This window comes from Lynx rufus, unplaced genomic scaffold (assembly GCF_022079265.1).
Source record: "Lynx rufus isolate CCGP_SWC_20201006 ecotype Redwood Valley unplaced genomic scaffold, mLynRuf1.p SCAF_4, whole genome shotgun sequence".
NCBI lineage: Eukaryota > Metazoa > Chordata > Mammalia > Carnivora > Felidae > Lynx > Lynx rufus.
In genome coordinates this window covers 101,399,397-101,419,029 of record NW_025814856.1, presented here as the reverse complement: position 1 = coordinate 101,419,029, position 19,633 = coordinate 101,399,397, and the positions used below count along the sequence as shown (strand labels likewise).

Sequence of the window (19,633 nt, the reverse complement as noted above, 5' to 3'; positions counted from 1 at the left end):
CAGAGACAGAAGGCTGTCATGACTAGGCCTTTACCTGTTTGGCTTGAATGCCCATCCTGGACGTGGCACAACTGTGGCTTCCTCAGATTTGCTGGGAGAAAAGCATATTAGTCTCCAATATAGACACTGGGAAGGAAGACAGCCAGGGTTTCCCACTCTGATTGACTGAGCTCCTACTAGACATGGCTTTTATACCATTCTTTGGTGCATCAGAAGGTTATTTTGGGAGGGCTTAAGTGGGCTGGCTGCCAGAGTGTTACTGTGTCCAGGAGAAATGGGGAATCCGGGAATTGGTACCTACTGGTCTGGGAAGATAATTCACATAGCCGTAGAGCTGCAAAGGCTAAGAGATGGAAATTGACTATATGAGGGAAGAAGAGTTACTTCGATTGACAAGGCCGTCAAAGGCCTCACCAAGAAGATGACATAGTAGCTGAGATGAGAATAACAGGAGGAATGGGAAGATCCCGAGAAAAAACACTCCAGAGAGAGGGAACAGCAAGGGCAAAGGGTTTAAGATGGGAATGAATTGCATTGCCAGAGGAAAGTAAAGGTGGCCATTGTGCTAAATTTGGTACCCAAGGTGGGGGATATAAAGGAAGATGAGGTACAAGAGATTGTTGGGGGTCTATTCACTAGAGCCTCCTAGACCCAGGGTAAATAGCAGGGATTATATTTAAAATGCAGTGGGAAACAATGGATGGTTTGAAGCCTGGGAATATTATCTAATTCACACTTACAAGATTCCTTGGATAACTCTACAGAGAATTGTTTCTCAGAGGAGTGAAATGAAACCAGGACACTAATTAAGAGACTAGTAGTTCAGGAAGGTGATAATACCTAGCCTGGACATAAACCAGAGAAGGGGTATAGAGACTTGGGATTTATTTTGATAGTATTAACTAACATAACTTATTAATGGAGTAGATCTGAGAGGGGAAAGAAAAAAGGTATGTAGAATGATTCTCTGCCTTTTTGTTTTTGAACCAGATCATTCCTTACTTTGCATTAGGGTCTTCCTGTTTTGGATTTATCTTATAATTTCTTATCTTATAAATTGACAAAAAGTCACCTCCTGTATACTGCTGCTACCCTCATGTCTCTTTTCACAGTGATGTTTTTCAGGACACTGATACTGACGCACTGACAAATCCAAGGTAGATTTTTAGTGCCTGTCCCCAACACTCAGTGAAATTGGAATGATATTCACCTCTTCCCTTGCTTGTTAAAACTCTTACTTTGTTGGCTTCAGGTCACCAGCCTTCCTGAGGTTCTCTCACTTTTCCCTCTCATTTGACTACTTCTCTAGTCTTGATATCCATAGAGCCCTGCTTTGATTTTTCTCTTAGGGTAGAAAATCGCTTCTCCAGTTGAACTTGCGTGGCTTCAACTCCCAGACATTTCTGATGGTTTGAAAATCTATATAATAATTGTACTATAAATCTAATAATAATTGTACTTAAATTGATTGTAAGATTGTTATGCACCAGCACATTTCTAAGCCCTATGTATATGTTACATCATTTTATTTATACTGTGGTATCGTATCACTATCCCTATTTTTTAAATGAGGGAACAGATTCATGGTTAACGATTTTGCTCAAGCTCACATAGTTAGCAAATGGTAGACCTTGGTTTTGAACACAGACCCATATGAATCCTAAAGTATCATAACAACTGAAGTCTACTGTCTTTCAAAATTCACGTTCATTCTAATTCTATCCTTCCCCCCAAACCCAACAAGACAAAACCCCTTCTTTTTGTTGTCTTTATTTTGCATCATGATTTGATCTTCCATACGGTGTCCAAATCTGGACATATCCTGGACTCTGCCCTCTCCACTATCCCCTATCAAATTGTTCTTTATTTCTAGCAGCACTTAGTTCACAGATGTCATGGCAAATATATGTTGGTGACATCTCCCGCCTCCTAATTGATTTTCTGGGCTGGTCTTTACACAGTCCGGTAGTCCTGCACAGTTAACAGATACTTTTCTTTCTTAATTTGTTTGAACTTTCATTTATTTTTGAGAGACAGAGAATGAACGAAGGAAGAGCAGAGAGAGAGGGAGACGCAGAATTCAAAACAGGCTCCAGGCTCTGAGCTGTCAGCACAAAGCCCGATGCGGGACTTGAACCCACAAACTGTGAGATCGTGTCCTGAGCTGAAGTTGGATGCTTAACTGACTGAGTCACCCAGGTGCCCCAACTTTCCAATCAATGTGATTCTGTCACTTTGCTTAAAAATCTCTCTTGGTTTCTTGAGTCCTTGTTGCCTACTAATATCCATAGAATTCATCCAAGGTCCTTCACAATTGACCCCACCTGTATTTTCTGATCAGATTTATCTCACATGTATGTGAATGATTGCTTTCTTAAATGTATGCACATGAGGAAAAACATACAAAATAATTTCAAGGTATTGCTAAAGATATAGTGGATTTTTATCATTGTGAATATCTCAATCAATGAAATGTTAAACATACAACTACTTTCATATAGGATACTTAAGAGTGTCTCAGAAGTGAAAAAGGCTGATATCTGCTGATTGGTTCTTCTTTTTGATTGATCATCATTTCATAAAACCTTTCTATGGGATTTTGGAGCTTAAAATTTTTTTTTCAACGTTTATTTATTTTTTTGGGGACAGAGAGAGAGCATGAACGGGGGAGGGGCAGAGAGAGAGGGAGACACAGAATCGGAAACAGGCTCCAGGCTCTGAGCCATCAGCCCAGAGCCTGACGCGGGGCTCGAACTCACGGACCGCGAGATCGTGACCTGGCTGAAGTCGGACGCTCAACCGACTGCGCCACCCAGGCGCCCCAGGAGCTTAAAATTTTTAATGAACATGATTAGCTATTGTAGTTCCAAGGTTGTGGACCTTGTAGTGAAAGTCATTCCTGGGCTGAATAATGGAATAATTTTTTGGGGTGTGAACCTAGGTGTGCATGGGGTTATAAGCTCTAAGATCTTAACAAAGTAGGGAAAAATTTAGTTTTCATTCTTAATAGCTTATTATAAAGAAAATTTTAAATGTATCCATCCCTAATGGTAGGCTTCAATATGGAAATGGGAATGAAATAAAAAGGGAAAAAATTATATTTAGTTATAATACTGTATCAATGTTGTTTGGTCTTCAGTTGTATCCTATATTGAAAGCAGGGGATTGATGGACGTTGTTTTCTATCCCAGTGTAGCCACCTGTTGATTTGACAGCATCTCCAGAGCAAAGAGCTTATTTAGGTCATTTCCCTGGTACAAAGGCCCTGTGTGGTCAGAGAGAAGATTGGGCTCTGGAGTTGGACATGTTTGGGTTAAAACTTAAATACAAAGTCACCAAATACTACACTTTAGTTTCCTTATCTTCAATATAGGAAAAAAGTCTACTTTGTTATTGGGAGTTTAAATAAGATAGAGTTGAACTTGAAAAGAGTAATAAATCTTGATTTCTCTTTCTATGGTACTATGTACCCAAATAGCTCACATCCATTTAGTACTTAAAACTCTAAGGCTGGAGGAAATTTAACCCCTAATTAGCCTAGACCCATATTTCATAAATGTGAAAATACCAAGAGGCCATGTGAGATCTCTTGATCACCTTATGAAATTGCTATATAATTGAGAATAGGCTGAGAAGTCTTCTTCTAGCCTAGGATTGTCCATGCCTAGTGATGGCAAACTGATCTTCAATCAAATGCTAATGAGATAGTCACTGGATTGAATGAAACAAATAAGTGAGGATCTTCTTAATCCTAGGCACTCAGCTGTTGCTGCTGGGTACAGTGATGGATACAAATATTTCCTCTATCTGAAATGGCTCCTAGAAATTCATAACACTGCCTGCATGCTAGAATCACCTGGGAGAAGTCTTTTTTTTTTTAATATAATTTATTGCCAAATTGGCCTATATACAACACACAGTGCTCATTCTAACAAGTGCCCTCCTCAATGCCCATCACCCATTTTCCCTCTCCCTCTCCCTCCCATCCACCCTCAGCTTGTTCTCTGTATTTAAGAGTCTCTTGTGGTTTGCCTCCCTCCCTCTCTGTAACTATTTTTTCCCCTTTCCTTCCCCCATGGACTTCTGTTAAGTTTCATAAGATCCACATCTGAGTGAAAACATATATCTGTCCTTCTCTGACTTATTTCTCTCAGCATAATACCTTCCAGTTCCATCCACATTGCTGCAGATGGCAGGATTTCATTCTTTCTCATTGACAACTAGTATTCCATTGTATTTAAAAACCACATCTTCTTTATTCATTTATCAGTTGATGGACATTTGGGATCTTTCCATAATTTGGCTACTGTTGAAAGCGCTGCTATAAACATTGGGGTACATGTGCCCGTATGCATTAGCACTCCTGTATCCCTTGGGTAAATTCCTAGTAGTGCTATTGCTGGGTCGTAGGGTAGTTCTATTTTTATTTTTTTAAGGAACCTCCACACTGTTTTCCAGAGCAGCTGCACCAGTTTTCATTCCCACCAACAGTGCAAGAGGGTTCCTGTTTTTCCACATTCTTGCCAACATCTGTTTCTTGAGTTGTTCATTTTAGCCACTCTGACCAGTGGTATCTCAGTGCGTCTTTGATTTGTATTTTACCTGGGAGAAGTCTTAAAACTTATTCATGACTGGACCTCACCCAGAGCTTTAAATTCAGAATTTCAGAATTCTTTCAGTCTAGGGTGCAATCTAGGTATAAGACATCAACACAACTGAATACTTAATACTATTTATTATGGAATGACAGCTATGATGGAAGTGAGAAGAGCTTGGGAACACAGAGGAAGGGACTTGCCTGGGGATTAAAAAGACAGCTTTGGGAAACCTGCGGAAGAGTAATTCCAACTGATCTCACCCATCATCAATTCAGCAAATATGTCTGGAACAAAGTGTCTCTTTTCAGGTATTGTTTTTGACATCATCTGTGGAAAAAGAAATGAGTCAAACAATTTACAGTTAAGGGGTGTGGGGAATAAGACTGCAAGTCAAATAAAAATAAGAATTGATCATTACTTTCCAAATAGATGTAAACAATAGCAGAAGTTCCCTGTTTCATAGAGCAACACACCAGGCAACTTCCAAGTAGCGGCTGAGGCAGATATTTGGAAAAAAGATCCAGATCAGTCCTGGGTTTTTATTATTCTGATTTTCATTTGCATTCTGACAGTTTGGTTCAAAGACACAGCTGCAGGCTTTTCTCTCCTCCCCTCATCCTTCCTGCCAACTGTTGCTTCCTTCCTCAGACCCTTTTTCTTCTCAGTAGTTAGCCTGACAGCTGCAACGGAGGCCCTACCTCATTTGGAGACCTGGTCTGTCCTTTGAAGAAATGAGGTAATGTCCCCAACAGCAGTGAAATATCGGGACAAGCAGGCAGGAGCAGAAGGAAGGCTGAGAGCAACTTAGGGTAGATGGAGGCCCTGCCAGTCCCTACCCTTCCGTCTCCCTTTCCTCAATACCTAGCAACAGCTTAGTAAATTTGCCATATGCCATAAAGTCATTAAAATTTTACATATATGTATCTACACAAATCATGTAAATCTCCACAAACACATGATTTAGGTGATGAGCACCCTCTGACGTACTACCTCAAATCATCCAGCTATTTGAGACTATATTAGCTTCTACCCTTCCACATTCTTCCCCTCCACTAACATACTTATGGTTTATTTTCTTTCCTTTCTACCTTAAGTCTTTTGCATATCACAACATGTACAACTTTAAGCAGAAATCCAGGTCATTGTGATACAACCCGACTGTGTGATATGGGGGGATGGGGTAGAGGGAGGATTGATAGAGGGCAGAGCTTGTAGTCCCAAGTTGACAAACTTGAAGAAGACTTTTTAAAGGGGACTCGCTATAAATGAAGGAAGTTATGCTATTTATCTAATAAAATATTTAAGATTTAAAAATAATTTACAGTATTTGTCTAGGAAAGGAAAACGTACTCACTCTATAAAAGAATCACAATGTTTATCCCCAGAGCAGTAGCCTAAGGAAACCTTGAGATTTTATCTGTCAGGATATATGTCAAGAAGTTCTGTTTATTATGCATGGTTTTTTTTCTTCATAATCAACTTCCCCGCTTTGTAGCTTGTCATCCAGACATGTATATCTATATGTTTATGAGTCTATCTAGGGAGTATAGATATTGACTATCACTTCCAGAGACACTTGAGGGAGAGGGATGTGATTAGAAGCAGAGTGGGAGGGTCCTTCCACAGGGGTATTGGCTTGGCGGTGTACCAAGTACATGCCCAAGTCCTGATATTACTTGTCCTAAGTCTCCCTGAGGAGCATAGATGTTTCCTTGAGGTCTTCACTCAGTTTCATGGAGATGCCACAGGATATATTCTTTCTGCCCTCTAGGATAAAGAAGCTATTTGTTTTTGCAACTTCAGGGGAGAAGGGTAGGGAAGGAATATCACCGTTGCAGGAGCAATGACAAGGAAGCTGTATTTTCACATAATCTCCAGTACTACAACTCCATGGTTTTTGTTTGTTTTTTTGGTAAAAGCATTATTTATTGAAAAATAATTAATGTACCATAAAGTTTAACCATTTAAACTATATAATTTTTTGACTTTTTTGAATTTTTTCCATTGGATATTCTTTCCTGCTTTGTCAAAGATTAGTTTACATTTGTGGGTCCATTTTTGGGTTCTCTATTCTGTTTCATTGATCTGTGTGTCTGTTTTTGTGCCAGTACCATACTGTCTTGATAATTATAGCTTTGTGATATAGCTTGAAGTCCAGAATTGTGATGTCTACAGCTTTGATTTTCTTTTTCAGGATTGCTTTGGCTATTCGAGGTCTTTTCTGATTCCATACAAATTTTAGGATTGTTTGTTCTAGCTCTGTGAGGAATGCTTGTGTTATTTTGATAGGGGTTGTATTGAGTATATAGATTGCTTTGGGTAGTATCGACATTTTAATGATATTTGTTCTTCCTATGCAGGAGCATGGAATCTTTTCCATTTTTTGGTGTCTTCTTTAATTTCCTTCCCAAGTTTTCTATAGTTTTCAATGTATAGATTTTTCACCTCTTGGGTTAGGCTTATTCCTAGATATTTTATGGTTTTTGGTGCAGTTATAAATGGGATTGATTGCTTGATTTCTCTTTCTGCTGCTTCATTATTGGTGTATGTAAATGCAACCAATTTCTGTACATTGATTTTATATCCTGCGACTCTGCTGAATTCATGGATCAGTTCTAGCAGTTTTTTGGTGGAGTCTTTTGGGTTTTCCACATAGAGTATCATGTCATCTGTGAAGAGTGAAAGTTTGACTTCCTCCTTGCTGATTTGGATGCCTTTTATTTATATGTGTTGTCTGATTGCTGACACACAACATTGTGTGTGGACTTCCAACATTGTGTTGAATAACAGTGGTGACAGTGGACATCCTTGTCATGTTCCTGACCTTAGGGGGAAAGCTCTCAGTTTTTCTTTGTTTGTCTATACTTTTATAGTGTATTTGCTTAAATCATTCTCTTGTTATTCCTAAAATGTTGGCATTTGCAAGGCCTGGCCTTTAATTCCTATCTCTTCTGCTTTTTCAGGATGGTCGATTCCATTCTCCAAATATTCCTATGATTTTCCAAATATACCATGGGGGGGGGGACATTATTATATGCTGGTAACTGTGTTTATCTCAATATATTTGACCTCATTTAATTCTTATAACAATCTTAAAATCAGTATTCCTGTTTGGCATGAGGATGAAAAAGTTGCATACCTTGTTCAAATCACATCTGGGACAAGATCCCAGATCTCACTGCAATACCATTGTTTTAAACTTAACATATGCTGCTCAGTATATTGTGAATCTCAATGTCTGACTTGAACCTGAAACCAGGGTTTCATACCTTTGGGGCACTAGAGAGACATGAATGAAAATTATTTTAAATATAGATGCCTTGGGGAGCCTGGGTGGCTGAGTCGGTTAAGCGTCTGACTTCCGCTCAGGTCATGATCTTGCCATTCAGAGTTCGAGCCCTGCGTAGGATTCTGTGCTGACAGCTCAGAGCCTGGAGCCTGTTTGAGATTCTGTATCTCTCCCCCTCTCTTTGACCCTCTCCTGCTCGTGCAGTCTGTCTCTCTCTTTCTCTCTCAAAAATAAATGAACATTAATAGATACAGATATAGATAGATATAGATATAGATATAGATATAGATATAGATATAGATGCTTCTGTCCCTCCTTTTTCTTTTTTTTTTTTTTTTTTTTATATGAAGTTTATTGACAAATTGGTTTCCATACAACACCCAGTGCTCATCCCAAAAGGTGCCCTCCTCAATACCCATCACCCACCCGCCCCTCCCTCCCACCCCCCATTAACCCTCAGTTTGTTCTCAGTTTTTAACAGTCTCTTCTGCTTTGGCTCTCTCCCACTCTAACGTCCTTTTTTTTTTTTTTTCCTTCCCCTCCCCCATGGGTTCCTGTTAAGTTTCTCAGGATCCACATAAGAGTGAAACCATATGGTATCTGTCTTTCTCTGTATGGTTTATTTCACTTAGCATCACACTCTCCAGTTCCATCCACGTTGCTACAAAAGGCCATATTTCATTCTTTCTCATTGCCACATAGTATTCCATTGTGTATATAAACCACAATTTCTTTATCCATTCATCAGTTGATGGACATTTAGGCTCTTTCCATAATTTGGCTATTGTTGAGAGTGCTGCTATGAACATTGGGGTACAAGTGCCCCTATGCATCAGTACTCCTGTATCCCTTGGGTAGATTCCTAGCAGTGCTATTGCTGGGTCATAGGGTAGGTCTATTTTTAATTTTCTGAGGAACCTCCACACTGCTTTCCAGAGCGGCTGCACCAATTTGCATTCCCACCAACAGTGCAAGAGGGTTCCCGTTTCTCCACATCCTCTCCAGCATCTATAGTCTCCTGATTTGTTCATTTTGGCCACTCTGACTGGCGTGAGGTGATACCTGAGTGTGGTTTTGATTTGTATTTCCCTGATGAGGAGCGACGCTGAACATCTTTTCATGTGCCTGTTGGCCATCTGGATGTCTTCTTTAGAGAAGTGTCTATTCATGTTTTCTGCCCATTTCTTCACTGGGTTATTTGTTTTTCGGGTGTGGAGTTTGGTGAGCTCTTTATAGATTTTAGATACTAGCCCTTTGTCCGATATGTCATTTGCAAATATCTTTTCCCTTTCCGTTGGTTGCCTTTTAGTTTTGTTGGTTGTTTCCTTTGCTGTGCAGAAGCTTTTTATCTTCATAAGGTCCCAGTAATTCACTTTTGCTTTTAATTCCCTTGCCTTTGGGGATGTGTCGAGTAAGAGATTGCTACGGCTGAGGTCAGAGAGGTCTTTTCCTGCTTTCTCCTCTAAGGTTCTGATGGTTTCCTGTCTCACATTTAGGTCCTTTATCCATTTTGAGTTTATTTTTGTAAATGGTGTGAGAAAGTGGTCTAGTTTCAACCTTCTGCATGTTGCTGTCCAGTTCTCCCAGCACCATTTGTTAAAGAGGCTGTCTTTTTTCCATTGGATGTTCTTTCCTGCTTTGTCAAAGATGAGTTGGCCATATGTTTGTGGGTCTAGTTCTGGGGTTTCTATTCTATTCCATTGGTCTGTGTGTCTGTTTTTGTGCCAATACCATGCTGTCTTGATGATGACAGCTTTGTAGTAGAGGCTGAAGTCTGGGATTGTGATGCCTCCTGCTTTGGTCTTCTTCTTCAAAATTCCTTTGGCTATTCGGGGCCTTTTGTGGTTCCATATGAATTTTAGGATTGCTTGTTCTAGTTTCGAGAAGAATGCTGGTGCAATTTTGATTGGGATTGCATTGAATGTGTAGATAGCTTTGGGTAGTATTGACATTTTGACAATATTTATTTTTCCAATCCATGAGCAGGGAATGTCTTTCCATTTCTTTAAATCTTCTTCAATTACCTTCATAAGCTTTCTATAGTTTTCAGCATACAGATCCTTTACATCTTTGGTTAGATTTATTCCTAGGTATTTTATGCTTCTTGGTGCAATTGTGAATGGGATCAGTTTCTTTATTTGTCTTTCTGTGGCTTCATTGTTAGTGTATAAGAATGCAACTGATTTCTGTACATTGATTTTGTATCCTGCAACTTTGCTGAATTCATGTATCAGTTCTAGCAGACTTTTGGTGGAGTCTATCGGATTTTCCATGTATAATATCATGTCATCTGCAAAAGGCGAAAGCTTGACTTCATCTTTGCCAATTTTGATGCCTTTGATTTCCTTTTGTTGTCTGATTGCTGATGCTAGAACTTCCAGCACTATGTTAAACAACAACGGTGAGAGTGGGCATCCCTGTCGTGTTCCTGTCCCTCCTTTTTCTTACTGAAAAAAAAATCTTGGCAAATGCTTTTGATGCATGCTATGGATGCATACCAGGTAGTGAGAGCTCAATCCTTATGTTCAAATTGCCACTTAATGGATTATTACCTAGATGCCTCCCAGAAACTTTAACTTGAACAAACCTGAACCTACATTCTTTCAAATTTCCCCTTACTTTATTTCTCATATTGTTAATCTATCACCATTGACACACAAATGGATATTTGGAAGTCGTTCTAGAATCCTGCTTACTCTTTCTCCTTATCCGTTTGTCTCCAAGTCCCACAGAATTTACCTCAGAGATGTCTGTATATCTTTACCATTAATTCTATCCTCTTTCACCTCCTAACTAGTCTCGTTGCTTTTAGAATTTTAAAAAAAATACTTCTTGCTTTTAGTTTCTTATACTTCAGTTGCACCCTATGTTGTACTGCCATATTATTTTTTCTAAGAAGTGTCTTTTGGGGACCATGTTAATAGTTCTTTTTTTTTTTTTTTTTTTTTGCACAGAGAAATGAGATTTAATAGCTGGTCAAAATATCACAAAGCAAAACATCATGACAATTTTACGGTGTATTGAGTATCCTCAAATTTTACTTTCTGCAGTTCAACCTTTTGAACTTGTTTAGGATGTGAAGAGATGCATGCAGTCCCTTTAGGAAACATGAGGGAAGGAAGACTGATAGCTGGAGGGCTTAACATGAGGGTTCATGTCTTTGCCATTCTGAATTTTTGCTTGGGAAGTAATATATTGAACAGAAATGAGGAGTCTGAGTGTTAACCTATGCAAAAGTTAAATCGTGGGCTCTGCCTTGAAGGCATAATCATTTTTGTATGCAAATAAATTCATTAGGAAGCCAGTTTTTCTTTTATTTTTAAATTCTTATTTATTTTTTGAGAGAGAGTGCACAAGCTGTGGAGGGGCAGAGAGAGAGAGTAGAAAAAGAGGATGCAAAGCAGACTCCAGGCTCTGAGCTGTTATGACAGTACAGAACCCTATGTGGGGCTTGACCCTGCAGACTGTGAGATAATTACCTGAGCTGAAGTGGGACACCTAACCAACTGAGCCACCTAGGCACTCCTCCAGTTGTGTTTTTCAATTTGTGGAGCATGGAGCCTGGATAGTTTGGGGGATTATATAGCAAGGAATTGGTGAACCTGGATGTTGCTGCCTCATTGTCTGTACATTGAAAATAATGAAACTGATAAATCTATAAAAATAATATTCAAGTAAATGTTATGATAAAATATAAATTTAAAGTGGGACCAAGTGAACAGTAGGTGGTTGCATTATAAATTTTGTTATCAGTGGTACCCAATTACAACTACTCTCATGTGAATGGTTTAATTTTTTGATGTTAGCAAAGAGCTCCACAGAGTTGAAAATTTTAATAAGCATTCATTTAGTTGATGGGAATTTCAAAAATTTATAGTTTTTAAAATAACTTCAAGTAGATATGTTGAGTGAAGATTGATATAGTATTCTGGAATTGCTGGAGCAATCCAAGGTTAAGATTTAAAGTTGTGGATCATGTCAATTTTTTTAGGTCATGATACTAGATTAGATTGAGTGGTGAGTGTAAATTAAAAAAAAAATAATAATAATAATAATAAGAGAGTCCAGGACTGAGCTGTAGGGCTTTCCAATATTAACATTATAGTAAGGAGCCAGCAAAGCAGATAGAATGGCTAGCAGAAAAAGAGGAAAATCAAGAGAATTTGTGTCCTAAAAGCCAAGTGTTTAAAGCGGAGACTGATTAACTGTATCAAGTGTTGCTGATAGGTCAACTGACATGAGAGCTGAGAAACAACCTTTGGATTTTGCCATGTGGGGGTTACTGGTAATTTTGGTAGAAGGTGGGAGAGAAAATCCTCTAGGGGCGAGTTCAGGAGAGTACAGAAAAAAAAATCGAAATGGGGAATTTAGATTGACTACTAGAAGAGTTTCACTATCGAAGGTAAAAAAATGGAGCAAGAGGTAGAGAAAGAGGTACAGTCATAGAGTCAAGAATGTGTTGGTGGTGGTGGTGGTGGTGGTTTTTGCTAAGATGAGAGAAACAACAAAGATCACAAGCTGAGGGGAAAGATCCCGAAGAGATCCATTGCAGCTGCGTTAATACTATTAATTAACCCCTTCCTGTTTTTAAACTAGATTATATTCTCTATCTTAGAATTATATATTTCTAATAATTAAGCTTTCAAACTTGTAGGAAAGCTGAATGCTATCTCTATGTACTGCTTCTACTTGTTCTCTCATCAAAGTACCCTTTGTTCAGGTCAGAACAAAGATATCCTCATTAACAGATGTAATGGTTAATTTTCTGATCTGTAAGTGCTTAATACAATGATTCTGACTCATTCTCCTGTTGCCCACTCCCACTGGCTTCCAGGGCACAGCACTCTCCTGATTATCCTTTCTGCTTCTACGTCTTCTCAGTCTGTTTTTGCCTGCCCCTGCTATGCCTGACCCTCAAGGTTGGCATCCCCAAGGCCCTGCCTTTAATGATCTTCCCTCCTATACTTCCAGGGTTATCAGCTCCAAACCTCTGACTTCAATTCCTACCTTTATTCATGGTTCAATAACATTTATGGAACAATTACTACTATATGCCAGGCACTTTGCTCATTGATGTATCTGCCTTGTCTCATTAAGTCCACATCAAGTAATCATTTGAGTATTTTCCAAATCATTTGAAAATGAGTAATCATTTTCAAATGAGGAAGTTAATGCTCAGAAAGTCTCCAAATCTTGTCCAATCCCACAGAATTAGTCATGGCAGAGCTTTTAATGAATCCATTGTCTATTTGACTCTAAAGCTGATTTTTTTTATTTTTTTTATTTTTGAGAGGTGGGGAGGGGCAGAGAGAGAGGGAGACACAAAATCCAAAGCAGGCTCCAGGCTCTGAGCTGTCAGCACAGAGTCCGACGCAGGGCCTGAACTCATGAACCATGAGATCATGACCTGGGCCGAAGTCATATGCTTAACGAACTGAGCCATCCAGGCACCCCTCTAAAGCTGATGTTATAACTACAGTGTTTTATTGTCTTTTAAAACTCTGAGATCTCCTTAGTTTGAGATTGGTACATCTGTCCAAATACCTAATGTATGTAGCTCAGGCATGTCTATCTTAATAGATGTTAAACTAAACTCAGTATTCTGTGCCCCTCATTTCAACCCCTACCCTACTTCCCAAATGTCTCTATTTTAATATCCTCTGATATTCCTTATTTCTTATCATGGTTTCTCCTTCAGCCCATCCCCCCAGTCTGCAATGTTCTGGATTTGCCCTTCTCTCACCCTCCTGTCCATGTCCCTTGTTCTCATCTCCAGGTAACTGTAGAGGTGTCTCTGTACCCCAGTGCTGTTGACCTCTCCTTCCTGCTGCTGGGCTCCCACTGTAGTTGGTTCTCATTACAGCTGGCAAGGTTAGCTTTTGAAAAAGTCCATCTGATCATTCTGTTCCACTTAAAAAACTTGTAGCTCTCATCACCTCCACTCTCCTTTCCATTCTCCTTATCACTCTGGCCTTGCCTACCTTGCCTATCAGAGACAACATGAACATATGGGAAGAATTGTATTTTAAGATATGTGTAGATGCTGTTATGCTGAAGAAAACAAAATGGGTTTCAGAACTTTTACTACATTTAAGTGGCTAATCACTTACTCTTCTCAATTGGTGGGGAAATTAAATGTACAGCTATTGTCACATGAGTCTGCTCAGTTTTTTGACATGAAAAAAAGACATTCATAACTACATGCCAACTAGGTTATTTTCATGTAAAAGCTCTGGTTTTAGCTAATATTCTCTGGTTATTCTCTGGCTGTAGACCCTGCACCTAGGGGACATCAATTTTATATAATAAACTTGAGTAACATGAGTGACAGAGTGGAGGTGCATACATAAGGATGGGGAGGGGAAGAGGATACTAACACCAGGATCATTTTGAAACAGGAATGGGATGAATTCTATGTTCTTAATAGCTCATTTAAAATAATAATAAAATGTATCTGCTCCTTTGTAAGCTTCCAATTTAAAAAATTCCAGTGAAGACTGGAAAAAATTATACTTAATTATATACTGTATTTTCTTTCTTTTTTAAAAAAATATTTTTTTGAGAGAGAAAGTGGGGGAGGGGCAGAGAGAGAAGGAGACAGAGAATCCCAAGCAGGCTCTGCCCTGTCAGCTCTGTGCTGACAGGGCAGAGCCTGCTTGGGATTCTCTGTCTCCTGGGCTTGAACTCCCAAACCATGAGGTCACGATCTGAGCTGAAATCAAGAGCTCGATGCTTAACTGCCTGAACCACCCAGGTGCCTAATATACTCCGTTTTAATGTAGCATGATGTGGACTTTTTGTGTCCTGAAATAAAAATGATTATACTCATATAGTTCAGTCTCCCAGGTAAGAAGTCATGTGGAGTGGCAGGGAATAGAATCTGGGTTCGGATCCACTTGGGTTCAAACCCTGGATATATTCCTGGATAACTGTGTGATCATGAGCAAGGCCTATCTTATCTCTGATTCTCAATTATCTTTAAATGGAGGAAAATCCTATCTGCAATGTCAATGTGAGGATGCTTGGGACCAAAGATCATTAAGTGTTAATTTCTCTTCTGACATTAGGTCACATCCATTTACTAGAAGGGACCAGGAAATTTATGTATTTCAGCCCCATTTTTTACAAATGTGGAAACCCAGGAAGATTATATGAATTAGCAAGAGACACATCATAAATTATTTGTATATCTGGGAACAGACATCACAACTTGGTTGGTACCAGACTCCTGCCCCAACTCAATTATCATTATCATAAGGCTGGGACATCAGCTCTGAGAAAAGTGGGAAACATTTCTCTTACATGAAATGTAAGAACATAATGTATGAGGATTCATTTTCCTATGCACCACAAGGAACACTTCAAACCTGTTACAGTGAAAAGAGAACATTCTAGTCTTCTCATTTATTCCACTCCAACTCAGCATTTCATAATTCAATAAGTATTCATGCAATAACAAGTCTGCCAGGTAGTATTTGAGTTGATCTGAAAAGTCAGAAAGTTTACAATTAAAGGATGAGGGAGAAATAAAATGGTGGAAGAGGATAGTAATACCAAGTAATAATCATATCCCTAAAAGAAATGCAAACAAATACAGAAGCACCTTCTTTTCATAACAGCAAATTGGGCAGCCTCTTAATAGCAGGGATGAGGTTCCTTCCCCCAATCTGAGAAATAAAGAAGCCAGTCACTTTTTTGTTTTTGTTTGTTTTTTAAATCTAGAGTTATTTTTTTCTGTCCGTCTCACAGATGTAGCTTTAATAGTTTCCTCCCTTTACCGTCCCTTCCTGCCATCCACTCCCCTTTGTCTCAGCCTCTTGTGGAATCTTCCTGGTAGCAGCAAGCACTTTCAGAAATGTCCAGTCTGCATTCATTTGCCAGACACACAGACATGGAGGTGGGCAGGGAATGACTTGGGGAAGATGAAAGGAAGGTTGAGGAACCTGAGTGCTGCCTGCAGTACCCTTGCTGCCTCTGTACCCCTCTTCTCCAGATCTCGCAGCACTCTGATGAACTGAAGAAACACACGTCCCCACTGCCCACCTCCCATCAAGACACAACGGGACATTGGACTGTGCTTTGGGACCCTTTTGAATGGAACTGGATGAAGAGAATCCAAGAGGTGCCACAGGGATTATTTTTCCTCCCCTCATGGCTCCCAAGTTTGCTCCTACCTTTTGTTTGCTCCAAGACCTCAAGCAGATGTTTCTTCCTAAAATTGAAATGAATGAAAATCCACAGGAAAGTGTGATTTACGTGGGTAAATGCATTGTTCAAACTTTATTTGAACCCCAGTAATGCAAATTATAGAAAGAATGTCCCCAGAACCATACCATGTTATCCAGATAATTGTCTTTTTGTAAAAAGTGCAATTTCTACTGTATTCATCTCCTTTGTCTACTCTGAGATATTTTAATATGGCCAAAATGCTTCTCAACTCTGGATCATCTGAATCACCATCGGGGTTTTTAAAAGGTGTTGACCTACAAAATTGGAATCTGTGTTGGTTAAAGTAATCTCCAGGTCAACATTCTGATGTTGAAGACAATAGCAGTTTCTGCCTCTTTTTATTATTTATTTTTTTAAATTAGTTTATTTTTGAGAGGCAGAGAGAGACAGAGCATGGGTGGGGAAGGGGTAGAGAGAGGGAGACACAGAATCAGAAGCAGGCTCCACGGCTCTGAGCTGTCAGCACAGAGCCTGATGTGGGGCCGGAACTCACAAACGTGAGATCATGACCTGAGCCAAAGTCGGAAGCTCGACCGAGTGAGCCACCCAGGTGCCCTGGCATCTTTTTAAAAAAAATTAATTTTTTGGTTAAATTCACATAAAATTCACCGTTTTAAAGTGTACAGTTCAGTGCTGCTTAGCACTTTGACAATGTTGTGCAACTGATGTATTTTACAAAGCATTTTGAATAACATCTGATATGTAAAACTAGAAAGTTACATTTCTAACAGATACAATTAAAGGCTGAGAAAGTTATTTTTTTAAACTATGTTTCAAACTAGTTTTTTTCAAACTTGTCTCATGATTTCAGTTATTTCCACTCCCAGTCTAGTGAGGTAGAATTATAGAAATATCTGGGGATAGTTGAAGTGTCCTGTTCATCTCTTCACGGCTGGAAGAGTGGGCAAGGCTGCCCAGGGCTCTGCCACTCTTCTTTTCTGTGATCTACAATGTGAGTATCAAGGTAGATCCAATAGTAACAATGGCTGACATATTTTGAACTTTTATTGTCTTCCAGCTACTTTGCCGGTTCCCTAATCCTCTCAATATTTCTAAACCTCCTAACGAACCTGCAAAGTTCATACTTTTTTCCCATTTGGCAGGTGAAAGAAAGAACTCGCTCAAGGTCACACAGCTTGAAGGTGTTGTAGCTGGAATTCTATATTGTTTCTGTAGGATTGCATTATCCAGATGCTCTCTTCCACAGCACAGCATGAGAGCTTGTGAAAGCGCCATTAGGTGGAGAAGCCGGTTCAAACATTAAATAAAAACAGTTCTGAGTTTCTGAACCTAAGATATGTAAGCAGGGAGGCCAAAATGGAGGAAGAAGAAATGGGGCAGAAGACTAAGTATCAGGTAGGGTCTGTGCTTGAATCTTTGCTTGTTCACCTCATGGACTCCTCTCTCTTGGGCAGAAAGGATTCACTAGAAGCAAGTTACAACATGTACCTGTGTGACCAATGGGAAGAGGCCATAACAGGCTTTCACCATCACTAGGTGACAGCCTTTAAGGGTAAGGTCAAGCTAGAGAGAGTTGTCAAGTGTATTAAGGAGGCCAATGACAGCAATGCCAGTGGGAAAGTCTTTAAAACATTCTTTCATGCAGTGGTTAGTCTCTAGAATATCTTCCTGGATGTTCCAAAGCCATCTTAATCATTCAATCAGCAAGTATTTATTGAGTGCTGTCTACGTGCCAGGCATTGTGCTTAGCTCTGGACTGGACTGTGTCAAAAGGAGTGGAGCATTGAGAAGGTAGAGGGAGAAATGATAATTTTTAGGGAAATGGCTATTCTGTAGGAGGAAGAGAGCAATTTGCTGTATGACATATCTCTGGAGGCTGAGCAAGTGGAAGAACCATGGTGTCTGGAGGGGGTGCATCAGAAGGGCACCTGCTGAATCACCTGCATGTGTCTGGGCACGGGTGGGAGGGAAGGTGGGAGAACAGTTGCATGAATAGTTTTGAATGGTGTCTTGCCAAGTTGGAGCATGTGTTAGAATGGAAGATTGGAGATTAATTGGTTAAATAGTCCATGAAGATGGAGACCCTCTTTCATGATCAGGTACTTTGCTCCAAATTTGGGTGGTTGTAGGGTGAGTGGGGGTGGGTGCAGGGAGACACCTTACTTTGAATGTGGTAGGGAGCACACCTGAAGTAGAGACAATGTTAATTACAGAGGAATTTAGGATTGGGAATGGTCCTGCTGCCTGGCTTCTCCTTACCTTGGAGGCAGACATCAAGTGTCGGGTCAAGTTAAAGTTACCGAGTGTATTAATTTCCTAAGGGCTGATAAAATGTATTACCATATACTGGATGCCTTAAAATAACAGAAATTTATTCTCTCGTAGTTCTGGAGACCAGAAATCTGATGTCAGCATGTTGGCAGGACCGAACTGCCTCCAAGTCTCTAGGGGAGAATCCTTTCTTGCCTCTTCCATCTTCTAGTGGCTCCGGGTGTTCCTTGGTTTGTAGCTGTATAACTGCCATCTCAGTATCCATCTTCACATGGCCTTGTCCTCTGTTTTCCCCTCTGTGTCTTTTATAAGAAGGCTTGTCATTGGATTTAAGGCCCACATGGATAATCTAGGATGATCATGTGTCAAGATCCTTAACTTATGTACATCTGCAAAGGCCCTTTTCCCAGATAAGGTCACATTCACAGGTTCTGGGATTTAAGGAGATACTTAGGGTGCCACCATTCAACCCACTACACCAAGTCTTTTGCATACTATGTTCAGAGACACAAATGGACAGAGGTGACCTCATAGGTAAGCCTATATTTTAGGGTGTTATTTTCTTGCCCCAATTATCCCCTTTCCACATAAGTGGAAACCTGTGTTCCCACCAGATGTCTTGGATCGTGGCCAGATGCCATGGGAAGGTGCATTTTTCTGCCTGTGCTGGGGCCTGATGGCTGAGATAGGCTCAGTCTGGAGCATTTCCTGAGAGTGGGGCTTCCCTGGTAGTCCAGCATCCAAGCCACAGTGTCTGCCTGGATACTTAGCAGTAGGTAAAAATAAGTTACTTGGAAAAGGTGGCCTAAAAGGTCCTCATGAACAGCAACTACTATCGTCATTTGATCTGCCACAATTGGTCTGGATAGTCTCAGTGTAGTTGTTATTAGGTGTTAGTTTCTTAATGGTCCTGCTTCCCAGCCACAATAGCAACTTCAATTGCTAATAATTTTTGTTGTCACCTTTCTGGGCTGTAGATGTAGTAGCGAATACCATTTGTACCTGCATCATTTTGGGAAACACTGGTCTCCACTAGGGTGTTAAAGACCTTGCTTTGAAGCATTGGGTTGGGTCCTTTCATGGTGGCCACAATTGGAGTAGGAGTGTAATGGGTCTTCAGCTGCCGCAATGCTGTGTTCATGGCTGGAATCCAGCAAACTCTTCCCTATTGGGTGGGCATGGTTTAGAGTAGTAAGGGCTGAATGTGGTGGAAGAATTAAGCATATCTGACAAGGCTCAGAGACTATCAGATGACTCTTTACTGGGTACCTTTCATTAAGAGATG

The 19,633-nt window shown here is 40.0% G+C and overlaps 1 protein-coding gene across 8 annotated transcripts in view; it reads left to right on the top strand.

Annotated features, from left to right (window-relative positions):
- Positions 1-19,633, top strand: part of ASNS (asparagine synthetase (glutamine-hydrolyzing)) — a 163,335-nt gene that overhangs the window by 116,551 nt on the left and 27,151 nt on the right. Inside the window, exons 6-8 of one of the 8 annotated variants that reach the window (XM_047094953.1) lie at positions 15,881-16,147; positions 17,532-17,629; positions 18,463-18,882. The exons of the other annotated variants lie outside the window; for them this stretch is intronic. The gene's annotated coding sequence lies outside the window, so the exon portion shown is untranslated. The remainder of the gene's footprint in view (positions 1-15,880; positions 16,148-17,531; positions 17,630-18,462; positions 18,883-19,633) is intronic. 8 annotated transcript variants of the gene reach the window in all.